Source organism: Pseudorasbora parva, chromosome 17 (genome assembly GCF_024679245.1).
Source record: "Pseudorasbora parva isolate DD20220531a chromosome 17, ASM2467924v1, whole genome shotgun sequence".
Classification (NCBI taxonomy): Eukaryota; Metazoa; Chordata; class Actinopteri; order Cypriniformes; family Gobionidae; genus Pseudorasbora; species Pseudorasbora parva.
The window spans coordinates 19,289,977-19,302,920 of NC_090188.1; the positions used below are offsets into that span (position 1 = coordinate 19,289,977).

At 40.3% G+C, this 12,944-nt stretch overlaps 1 long non-coding RNA gene across 12 annotated transcripts in view; it reads right to left on the minus strand.

Moving 5' to 3' along the window:
• Nucleotides 1-12,944, minus strand: part of LOC137045543 (uncharacterized) — a 407,625-nt gene that overhangs the window by 21,138 nt on the left and 373,543 nt on the right. For 10 of the 12 annotated variants that reach the window (XR_010898800.1, XR_010898803.1, XR_010898799.1 and 7 more), the window contains one exon: nt 7,568-7,687. The exons of the other annotated variants lie outside the window; for them this stretch is intronic. This is a non-coding gene — a long non-coding RNA (uncharacterized lncRNA). The remainder of the gene's footprint in view (nt 1-7,567; nt 7,688-12,944) is intronic. 12 annotated transcript variants of the gene reach the window in all.

The window sequence follows — 12,944 nt, forward strand, 5'->3', positions numbered from 1 at the left end:
CAATTTGGCATTTTTCACTGCATCATCACAAATAAAACACACACAATTACCCAATTTGCTTACAAAATCTTTTAATAATATTTGAATAAAGTTTGTCGATTCTCAAAAATTGTCATTGTATTAACTCAAATTTTTTATTTCAATGAACTCAAAATTTTAAGGCAACCAGGTAACTTTTTTTACAGTGAGTGACACACATACAGAATACAGAACAACAACAAAAAATGGTCAGATTTTAAGGAATGCTATGATGTATGGTTATTGTAATGCTTCAGAATAATAAATACAAATGAATATACTTCATTTTAAGTTTCACACAAAACTACAGTAAATATTTAAAATTTCACTATACCATATAATTCATACGGTATATATTATATTATATATTTATATTTAAAGTTTTGATATGAATAAAATTGCCTGAGTAAAAACATACCAGAGATCTCTCAGTATTACAGTATTTTAATATTTAATATTATATATTTATTTTATTTGATGAAGGACACTGTTGTTCAGCTCCATTCAACACACCCTACAAGCCCCGTCAAACTTTCCCACAGACAGCAAAATATCAAATTACAATGACACGATTTGCCATTGTCATTTGTTTTGCCAGTTGTCACTGGCACGAAAAACAAAAGCATGTAATATTGGAAAAATCCATCAAGCCATGAATACAGCATGAACAGCCAGCATATTTTCGATGTGCATTATCTATGACACAAAGGCTGCGAGGAGATGCAACCCTAAGGCTCCGAGATCCTTCTCTCTCCATCCAGCCAGCAGCAGAACCCAACCCTCTGCCCGCCAGCCTGCACACAATCATAATCACCATAATAACAATAATAATAAAGTAAAGGCATACCGGGCTGGCAGCAGTCTTAGCACACCTCAATCAAATTACACGGATGCACGAGGAACATGTCACCCTTGGATTTTTCATTTGCATAAAACAATTACCCCACGGACAGTGGGTTCAATGTCGTCTAGACTACATGCTTCAGATGGTGTCATCAGCCCCAGACACAGTAGACTGCCTATAAATTAGCAATGAGCTGAGCATAGCCAAGATGCATTATAGCGCTTATAAACCCTGAGAATTTATTTAAATAGATAACACATATGCAAATCTTCCTGGCTGGCATGGCAACGATCTTGATAGTGGGGCTCCATATGTGTGGAGAGGGCAGCTGGGAGCGGCGGGCTAAAATGAACCCTGACACCTTATTAGTGTATACACTGGACACTCATTAACTTCCACTGCCAGGAGAAACCCGACCTGACCCGGAAAAGCTCTGGCTTCTTTCAAACCATAACATGCTGGTATGAAAGCAATACCAGTGTTTTGAGGAAAATGCTTCCCTTATAATGACTTTCTGTGCTGAGTGATCGAGGCCTTGAAGCTGCGCTCTCACTGGGACAGCATTCAGTACTGACAGTGAAAGAGTGATAAAATACAGAAACTTTTTTTTTTTTTTTTTATCCTAAGAAGGCCGTTAACCAATACACCGTGGTCTCCATTGGGCTGAGATAACTTTTTATGCCTACTCTACCTGAGTTGAAATGATAGAAAATCTATTTGCAATTATTATTTAATCTTAAATCAAAAACATATTTATGTCTTTGAAATTGAATTTTACATGAGCTAAAAATAAACATGGCCATTTCTTGTGCTTTTGTCTTTGCTTAGCAAGCTAATAGCATATCCTGCTAGTTTAGCGCAACGTTAACTAGATAAAAGAAAGGGGTGGCACTTTATTTTACAGTCCTGTTTCCCTTGTACATACTTACACACTGTAAAACATAAAAAATAAAAAATAAAAAAATGTTACCTGGTTGCCTTAAAATTTTACAGTGCAGTTATTACAGTAACTAGTCCTAACCTTAACCATTAAAGACCTAGAATATTTATGGGGCGCCTGACGTGCCTCTACGTTTCTTTGTTTTTCTCACCCATTCTAGCTCATTTGATGTGCCAATTTTACATTTATTTATTCTGAGAATGGATTAAATTAATATAATTTCAAGAAAAACAGCAGGAAAAATGTGCTGTTTTCTCTGTGAACTCAAACAGAAATTCATGAAGTTTTGATGTTTTTCTTTAGAAAGTTAGACTTCCAGATGAAATCCCTTAGCAAGTAATAGCCATTTATTATATTATTCTAGCCGTTTCTAGGTTTTTGAGTGAAAACAGGTGTATTTTATTTACTGAGAATGTAGATGTGTCCTAAAAAAGTAAAGTAAATAGAAAGATTGTTATATAATAACAACACTGATTTTTTTCTTCTTCAGAGAAATATATTATAATTTGAACATGAAAAACAAATGCAAACAATGCAACAAGTTGTGACCAACAAACCGAGCAATAAAATATACTGAGTAAATGAACAAACAGTGCAAATAATCTTCTTAAACTCAAATTAAGGAAAATATACTGAGTAAAAAGGGTGTAAAACACAAACTACATACAAATAGAGAAACTGACTTGTGTGCTGTGCTCTGTGAGAGAGTGCTCTGCACGCATGTATTTCTGTTTGTTCTCATGCATGCAAATTCACACCCACTGTCACATTCATTTTTCAGAGAAACATGTGATTGGTTAGCCTGACATGGTCATACTCAATTCTAGTCAGAATATGAGTCTGAAACAGCTCCATTGGGCTGTGATTATGGGGCGTGTTTCAACCCAATCAGGAAAGACATCAATTGGGTAGACCTACAACCAATCAGAACAACGAAGCTACGCATTACGTTAGTTGTCAAACGTCAACAGAACTCAACTTCCCTGTGTTGCCATGTCCATGTTTTTTTCCGCGGGTTGTTTTCTATGTCCGCGGGTTGATGTGACTATTATTTAATATATAGACCCATGAGTGCAAATTTTAGCAGGCAACCTTGCCTACTTTGCGATGCGACTGAAACGTGATGTTGTGAAGCTTCCCGTCATTTCTGCGTTCAAATCGGTTCAAATGCAGCGCTGCCTTCCCGGAATGCTGTGCTGAAGTGTTGAAGTCGCTTAAAGGGGTACTTCAGCGCTGGGAAGATGAATCTGTATTTAAACTGGGTCATTAATGTAGTAGAAATGTGAAATTATTTTTGAATTTGGTGCTTTCTAGACTGAGAAAAGACAGAAAATGTATTTTTGTCTCATGGGGATGAAAGACTACAATTCCCAGAATGCTTCGCTGCCCTGTGAGGCCATTCCCAAAGCCACCTCTACTGGATTACAGTGGCTGAGTTCAGAAAGTACAATTAAATACTGAACATGTGTGTTCAATATAATGATCGAGTTGCCGCGTGAGTCTCACAGCAGACTCAGATTAGGAGTCAGATTTCATTTAACGTCATAAATGAGTTGATGAGCTCTCGTGATGAGAGCTGAGGTAATCGCGACCACATTCGCGGCATACATTCACAACGCGTTTTCAGTTCATGCCTTTGGAAGCTTAACTTTCATAGAAATTAATTTGAGAAGTTAAAACACTTACATTGCTTAGCATCCGTTTAAATTAATGGCTGTAGCTGAGCTGTGCTGTAAGTGTGATCTCCATTTCCCATGCACGAGTTGAAAACATGCGGAAATGGCTCCCTCTGCTGGCTGTAGTCTTTAGCCTCTGGGCAAACATTCCTCTCGTGACGCAAATATCGTCAATTTGCGTCACGAGAGGAATTTTTCCAGAAATAAAATGCATAAATCTCTCGTCTCAGGGGGATATAAGAGGGGGGAGCACGATCATTTGAATATACTCCAGGGTTTCTACTGATACAAAGCCATATGTTAATCGCTGAAGTAACCCTTTAATGTCAAAGTGGAGGAATGAAGTGGAGCATAGCGCGGCGTGGACTATAACCGACATAAGTGTTCACGGACGACTGGATCTGCAGCTTGAGAGCAGTGTTTATGGGCGTGCATTTCCTCTCTCGCCTCTAGTCACGTGCGCGCGCACCCTACCGGGAGAAGAGCCCGTACGGCCCATACAAGGACCTTCCGGTCTATTAACGTCAAGCCGAGCCATACTCGAAAAAAACTCTCCGAAACTTGTGAGAAACCAGAAGGAGTATTTTTAACACAGAAATACTCCATCAAATGTCCAACATTAGTTTTTGAAACTTTGTCTATGTTTAGGATTAGAATCCAAGTCTTTAACAGTGTAAAAAGCTCAGTATGCATGAAACAGCATTTCACCCCCCCCCCCCCCCCCTAAAATCTCTTTCCCTTAATCAATACACAGAATATATGAAAAAGATGAGATTGAAAAAAAAGAAAGGATGAAAAAAAAGATTGGTGAAATCACATGGGAGAAAAGGCTAGTAACAGTTTTGACTTTCATTATTTATTTATTTATTTATTTATTTATTTATTTATTTATTTATTTATTTATTCATTCATTTATTTGGAAGTGAATCAGCTGTAGCTGAGTAAGTAAACTTTGCAAATTGATGGATTCGGTGTAATTGTTTTTTTAAGATCTGCAGACCATTTCTTCAGCTGTGCGCCAGCATGTTTTTTTGTGTTTGTTTATTTGACCTCTTGGCCACTTTATGTTGTTGCGGGGGAAAACGACACAGACATATTTGTCTGGTGGACCACACAAAAGAGAATAGGCCCACTTACCCTTCCATTACTCCACTAAAAAGTGATGTACCAGTCCATTAAAACAACTCTGCGTCTTTGTTTTTCATTCTCTCTCGTCCCTTCATTTTAGCAAAGTGCACGTGAAGCATCTGTGAACAATGCTTTCTTGAGCTTGTAAATGTCATTAGCAACGATTTGTGTTTTTTTTTTTTTTTCATAGCGTTTCTCAGAGCACCTCATAAACCACCCTCCACCTCCCCTCCGGCCTCCCATCTCTGCCGCTTGTCCTCGAAGTTGAGCGTTACATCCGCCATCCAGAGATTTTACAGTGGATTCTTTATCTGTATAAACAAAGCAGGTAATGGTGGCTGTTTATTGTACGGCATGCCCCCATGCAAATTTTGATGTCTTTATAGCTTGCATACCAGTTGCCTTGTTTATGTGTCTGTGTTCCCAGCCACTGCCCTTGAACTTAACCCGCTGTCACCCTTGCCAGTTCCCCACCCCCCTCTGCAGGCTCCATCCGTGACCCCTCCTTCCTCAAATCGCTCAACCCCCTCTCTTTTAAGGATTGTGAACTCCAGAGAGAGAGAGAGAGAGAGAGAGAGAGAGAGAGAGAGAGAGAGAGAGAGAGAGAGAGAGAGAGAGAGAGAGAGAGAGAGAGAGAGAGAGAGAGAGAGGTTGCAACACAAATTTTTGGAGCCCCGCAATCCATAAGATGAAGTCTTTTTTTTTGTTATGTATTTGTATCAGGTGAAATAGTATTGCAGATGAGGAATACTACATAATATTCTAGATATTACATTTTATAGAGCTTATAGTGATATTATAGACATAAAAGGTAGGGAAGCAAATCTGTGATTCTATAATACAAATCTTTTTTAAAGTTTCCCCTGCATCACCAGAAAGCAGCCGACTGATTTGTCTTAAACGATTGACATGTCTGTCTCTCTCTGAGAGATTGTTGAAAAGTCTAATTAAGACTGTTTATGTAAATGAACAGATTCACAAAAAAATATTTAATGAATCCACTTATTTTAGAATCTGCTATGTCAATGAAGTTGTTTTTGTTATATTTATTATGCATTTCCCAGTTCACCCATCATTCATTCAATTATCCAGTAAAATATGACTGATTAAATCATACATTACCTCATAGCTTGACTATAGTTCAACTGCTTCCAATTATGATAAGCTTGTAGCTTAGCAAGCCACAGTTCCAATTGAACTTCTTCAACACTGCACCTTTCATTCAGCTTTTATACAGAGTAAAATCTCTCTAGATAGGCAAATTTAACCATGATATAATGGGCTCAGAATACTATCAAGAGGCCCCCACATAGGGTTGGGGACTGCGGGGGTGTCCCGTACATCAGTGAGAGAGAGGAGCATCTGATGTCTTAGTGGTAGAATGGTAATTAATACAAAGATGGGGAGTTAGGTACTGAATATTCCAGTAGAGTGACAAGGCCACCGATGACAAGCTTTTGCTCACATGAAAAGAAAGAAAGAATGGAAAGACACAAGCAGGGAAAGGGGGGAGCGAGAAAGAGAGAGAGAGAGAGAAACAGAACAACGTGACATCCCCCGGCCAGAGCTCGAGGATTAACGATGAAAAGAAACAAAAGGACAACAGTAAACAAAAGAGTAGAGGCTAGAGGGGGCTCCCCTGATTTCTCTTCCCTCTCAAGGAGTGAGGGAGGAAGACAGACGGAGGGAGCGAGCAAAAGAGAAGCTCCTCTTTTGGGACGGACGCGTATGGATCTATATGCATGCATACAGTGGCCCGGTATTGTGAATCAAGCAGAGCTAAATCAATGTCAGAGCTCAATCAATATTTAGTCCCATGTGTTCCTTGTTGCTCTCCTGCACTTGGCCTCACCTTCCCCGTGCTAACATCACTAGGACTTTCACATGTGGGTCAATACACACCAATGAGCCAAGGCCGAGCAGTAAATCCATTAACATGTTTTAGTTAGAAAGGAGAGGAAAAAAAAACTTCAGAGAGGTATAAGCAAAGACAAGAAGAATGAGAGTATGCAGGTGTTGAATGTCAGCAAATACTATAGGGGAGTCTTTCAGTTATGGTGTCATGTGTTGGCGCCTAGCGCAGGGACTCTGGACACTGTCTGTGTCCAAAAGCTGCAGGTTTGATTTGGTTTGGTCTGGGTGTTGTGTGCATTTGGACGTTTGGCATTGGGGAGTTGATACCGCTACCCATTAACGTTATCTATGCTTATCAGCAGCATATGGGTTTGCTTGTCTCTCCTGCCTTGGGCTGTAGACACAACAACACTGCTTGTTAGTGACATCTGCTGGGAAGAGCTGGCTCTCTAGTCTTTCAACCCTGTCCAGCCCCTGTCAACGTACCCTCAACCCCCCCCCCCCCCCCCCCTCCCCCCAAACTTCCAACCCCCATATGTCCTGGGATATTCCCCTTCTGTCCTGTCCAGACCTGTAAGATTCAGAAACGGTGCTAATGCAAGAGTGCATTTGTAAGGGTGTTCTGTCTTTATTAGCACAGTAGGCTACTTTTTTTTTCTTTTACACAACCAAAATATTGTGTTGTTTTTGAAAAACATTATTTGTCTATGAAGCAAAAACACTAATGGACATTCTCAAACAATTTCTACAATCGCCAAGGTGCATTCAGCCATCTCATTTTTCGCTTCCTGTTTCCTGAACGTTGTTGTAGATGCAAAAGTTAGCTGTAGATGTAGTTAGATTCTTCGCTACACCTCCACACTGGATGCTGAATAAATTGTCATTATTTGATAGCAGGCTGTCCTCTGCAGTCATCTGAAAGGCAGCAGTCATGTCACTCAAACTGTCACTGCCATTGTTTCAGGTCATAAAAATACATGAATCAAACTCATAATTCACCACAGCACAGTTAAATCTCAGTTCTGACAGCCACACAAGTGTAGCCATAGTGGAGTTAAGACTCTATAGAAAGAATAGAGAGTAAAAAGTGTAAGTAAGTGGTCTTACTTAGGTCTAGTCCATTGTTGTTTCTTGCCAAGAAGCTCCCTAGTAGAAAATAAAGGCCATCTGAATGACATGAATGATAGCCAACCATGGTTTTATCTTTATATGCCGTTTTGGATCCATCTGAAACAGATAAAAGCACAGTGACAAAATTATTGTACAGAAAGTTCTTGCACAGAAGAAATGCATGTAAACACTATGATAGAGTCCCTCCATCCAGAAGTATGAAGCACTGATTATTTCACATATAAAAGACAACACATTTGATACAGTTTTTTTCTGAAAGTCTAGCTTGCTATTAAACAAACTTCCTGACTCACAGAGATGCTGTCTATAATACACAATTCTGTCTATAAAACATATATGTCCAATGATTGGACTATGGATCGTCTTAGGCCAGGGGTGTCCAAACGCGGTCCTGCAGGGCCATTGACTTGTAGAGTTTATCTCCAACTTGCCTCAACACACCTGCCTAGAGGTTTCTAGTAAGACCTGAATTATCTGGTTCATATGTGTTTAATTGGGGTTAGAGCTGGACTCTGCAGGACAGTGGCCCTTCAGGAGCAAGATTGGACATCCCTGCTCGAGTATGCCTAGTAAGACCTTGATTAGTTGGTGCAGGAGTGTTTAATTGGGGTTGGAGATAAACTCTGCAGGACAGTGGCCGGGTTAGACACCCCTGTCTTAGGCTAAGGGTAGGGACACACCAAACCGTTGCCAGAGAACTAGTGCTAATGAAAGCCGACTGTGTTGTTGCCTCGCGTTACCCGCTTTGGGCAAAAAAAGCTGCACTTGAACACACCGAGAACTACAGCCGACTGTCAACTAGCATCCATGTTATTCACCTGTGTGTAAATGAGAAAACTGTCTATTTCTACATATATATTTGTCTATATTCATCATTCTAAAAGGGAAACTTAGACAAACCACAGCTTAGACATTACACAAATCATAACCAAAGCACTGTGTGCTTACCGTTTTCAATATCAATCCAGCTCATCACTTTCTTTATTCCACTCCACTCATGTTAACATTATATTCGCTCAGGAACACTCAGGTAAGATGACGTATAATTAGAAAAGCCCTCTGTCTGTACAATTTTGACTTCTTATTTTGCTTTTAATCTCATTCATTAAGTTGAACAGCCAATCAGAGTTCTCTCTCTCAACGATGGACCATTTTCTCTTTAGAAGCCATCAATAATTGTTGAATTATTTTCTCTACAAAAATTGTAGCTAGGTAAGAAGTCCCCCCATGGGGGGGGGGGGGGGGGGACTTTCTGTTGACTTATCTTCTGTCTTTTGAGCTAATTATATATTATCTCCTTTAATATGAACCTAACCTTCACACAAAGGCATTGCATTTTTAGATTTTCATTAAGACATTAGGACCAAGATGGGTCTTGTTTTGGAACCCACCTAGTGGCAAGTGCAATCCTGCATAAAATCCATCTGGTCAACTGCTATGGGGTCATTATGAAACCTGTGGATAATCCAATATAGAGCCCAGTTTTCAGCCCATTTCATACCCATATGGGCCTCATATACACGTGTTGGCTGCGATTTAGTATGTTTTGAATATTTGGTCCCCACTGTGTCTGCCAAAAAAATAAAAAAATAAAAACATATCCTGTATGATTTATAAGCATTCAAAAAAATGGGGACATGGGTAATGTCCTCATATTTCACCCTCTCCTTGTAATACCTGTGGCATTCCCATGTCATTAAACACATTTGTGTCCTGATATTTCACAAAAACAAGCACACACACACACACACACACACACACACACACACACACACACACACACACACACACACACACACACACACACACACACACACACACACACACACACACACACACACACACACACACACAAACACACACACACACACACACACACACACACACACACACACACACACACACACACACACACACACACACACACACACACGAGTTTGTTGATGCAGACTGAGCTGAAGGCCAGTGGCCCGAAGGAGACTTGGTCATCATTGGGCTTCTCGCTGACCCATCTGAGTCATTAAAGCTTAAATGAGATACATGACAAAGACCTGCCGTTGTATAAACAGTCATGCTAGCCTTCAGCTAACTGCACCAAGACAGATACCTGCCTAATGTCTGCGACACAAGACAAGGGTAAACAGGCACACGCACTGTACATTTACCGACTTAAATGCACATACAAAATACCGCAGCGCTACTTGAGCTGTAATATATGCGGAGGTCAGTGGATATACATGGAAACAGTGTAATAAAGGCCACAAAGTCAATATTGCTTCTTTCCTGAAGTTCAGCACAGCTTAGTTAGGCAGACTGTCCCCTCCAGCGTCCATCTTGACAGTCCTGTCTCTATGCCACCCTGCCCTCATGTCACAACACATTTAGGCATCAGTTCTGTGTGAGGTGGGGGTGTGTGTGTGTATGTGTGTGTGTGAGGGCAATCAAGACAGACGGATGCAGTGGCCGGGTGGCGATGTGTGTTGGTGCCACCGCTGTGGCCCTGCCTCTCTGTGGCTACCCTTCTCCACAGCAAGCAGCCCTCCAGCCATGGATTTGATCTTTGCAAAGGCTAACATCTGTCGGCTGTCATTTTAGAGAGATTGATGACAGGCTAGGGAATGGAATGGAGGGAGGGAAGGAGGGATGGGGAAGAAGGAGAAGAGAGGGGTGAAGGGGGTGAGAGAGAAGGGCTAGAAGGATAACTGGCTACAGTGCCAGTTTAGGGCTGATGGTGGAAGGTCTCCTTTTCTGAAAGCGAGCAAGAGAAAAAGAGAGAAAAAATAAGAGTGCAACAGGACCAAAGGACTGCTGAGGTTCAAGAGTGTGATGTTATAAATAATTATATATAAAAATAAAAAAAGCATTCATGTAACCATGTTTAATTAGGTTTAACTGGGTTATGCTTTACATTGTAATATAGAGTGATGGACACTAGACTGTCGCTACTATTTCAAAACAGCAAAATGGCATTGGTGCTAACATTACATTTTACAAATCGCATTCTGTCAGTTGATCAGAATTAGTACGATAAGACTAGTGATGTCTGATTCATGAATGATTCATTTTTTAGCAACAACCGTTCACTGTTCTGAAACAGTTCACAATTTAGTCTGAATCATTTGGGCATCTCACCCACACACTGAATTGACTGCATTTTTTCAGTACCTGAATAATGTTGAACAAACTCATTCGAGAACATGATTCGGAAACGATTCTTGACACAAACTCAACTCTCTTCTGCTCTCTGACTCGAATGAGCTGGTTACATTGGTTCAACTTTGCATTTGTAGTAGAAAGCAAATAAGTGTGTGCATTTGTAATCGCGTTACGATGCATGCTTGCTCTGTGTTTTCACCTAGGGAGTAAATTTCATCTAACAGTTACTATAAACAATATTTTTCTTAAAATCAATTTTAGGGGGGACAAATAATACGGCCACAATTATACTTGTAAGGATATATGTACACAGAGGAAAGCATTACTACTATAAGTGTGGCATGGAGACTGTGCCACATTCTTTTTTAGTCATGACTAATTCATTAATGACTCAGCATCATCTGTATTAAAGAGAAAAGATTCACTTCATCCAATGTTCAAAGTGAATAAAGTAGCCTTGACAGCCTACTTACTGGAGTTTAACAACTACAGAAAAACTTTGTTCTCTCCCACCGGATTTGTGTGTAGGTGAGGTAAAGGGGGAAAGCAGTGGACCAATGCACTGTTAGGCAAGGGAAGGGGGACTCAAAAGTGTCAAAACTTAAAGGGATGTTTCATGCATTATGACTTATTTTTATACTGTTAAAGAGTTGGATTATCATACTAAACATACATGGTTATTATCACACATGGTTAAAATGTCAAAAAACGGTTATGACGGAGTATTTCTGTGCCAAATACACTTCTTAAGGATTCTAATAATTTTCTGAAAGAAAAGAAAAAAATTAGAGTATGGCTCTTTATGACGGCATAAAGGGCAGAATTGGGCACTTCTCCTGGATGAGCGAGTGTCCACATCAACCAGAGCCAGAGCGAGAGTGAGAGCATGCCCATCAACGAGCTTCGTTCGGGTTAAAGAAGCCGTCAGTTTTTTTTTTAAGACCACGAATTAACAATTTCAATAAAGAATTGTGTTTTTGATCATTAGGATAACCTTGTTCAGTTTACCAAATAACCCAGCGTTAAGGAAACAGTGGTTGAGGTGTGTTTTTCTGGAGCAGTGACAGAGTTCTGCAAGTGTGTTTGTTTGTTCCTATAATCATGAGTCTTTTTTGTTGGCAAGCAAGTGCTTATAATATAAACAACACGGACGATTAGGCCTGCAGTCTCACTCTCATTTACTGAAGCTTTCGTGCCTCGACCGGTCCCAGTATAGCCGCCCCTCTGTGTTTTCTAATGGATACGAGGCAAACTAAATAATAAAATTACACTTCAAAATTTTTTCCCCAAAGTTAGTTTATGTCACTGAAGGCAGTTATCATCACGATGATTTCATTTCAGGTGTTCGTTTTAAAAATAAGTTTAGTTTGAGTTAGTTATTTGATGCTATAAAAACGGGGGGGTGTGACGTCATGATTGACAGCTGAGACTGACTCTGAGTGAAGTTGTCACTGAGGCACTAACGGACTTTTTTCGAAATTTTTGGGAGCAGATTGGAGCTTTAGCTTTAATTTCTACATTTCCATAACTGTTTATTTCACACCAACATAATTAATTGTTCTGCATCTGCGAGAGTGTGGGCGGGCTTTTGATATTGCAGCTGTACTTCCTGCTCTACTTCCTGTGCTCTACTGCGCAACTCCGGTCCCGAAATCGCTACTGCGCAGACTCGGTCCCAAGATGTCCGCGCCGTGCAAGGCCGCCTAAAAGCTTCAAATCTGCCAAGCGGAAACGGATGATGTCGAGTCGTCCATATTTTTTTACGGTCTATGGGACGTATAGTGAAGTTTTAACCCCTTGTGATTTCTGCCTAGGACTTTTACATTCGGTATTAAATTCGCTTGCGTTCAGCATGGTTGGGGAGGGAGGTAGGGTTTGCCACAGTAACTCGTTTGGGGGGTGGAAATATAGCCTGTAAATGTAGAGGGAAACTTTTGTCATGTAGCTCTAGATATGTTCTCTTTAGGGTAGCTTTCTGCTTAACATTTTTTTTTCTACATTCTGCTAAAACATGCTTCCTAAGACAAGTGGACTATGGATGTCTCTACATTATTTTTTATAAATAAATCCACTATCGTGTGTGTGTGTGTGTGTGTGTGTGTGTGTATCTGCACATGGAGATAAAGTGGACTCTGACCCTTTGCACATGTTAATTCACATTCAGGCTCGGCTAACGAGGCAGATCCCTCACTACTAT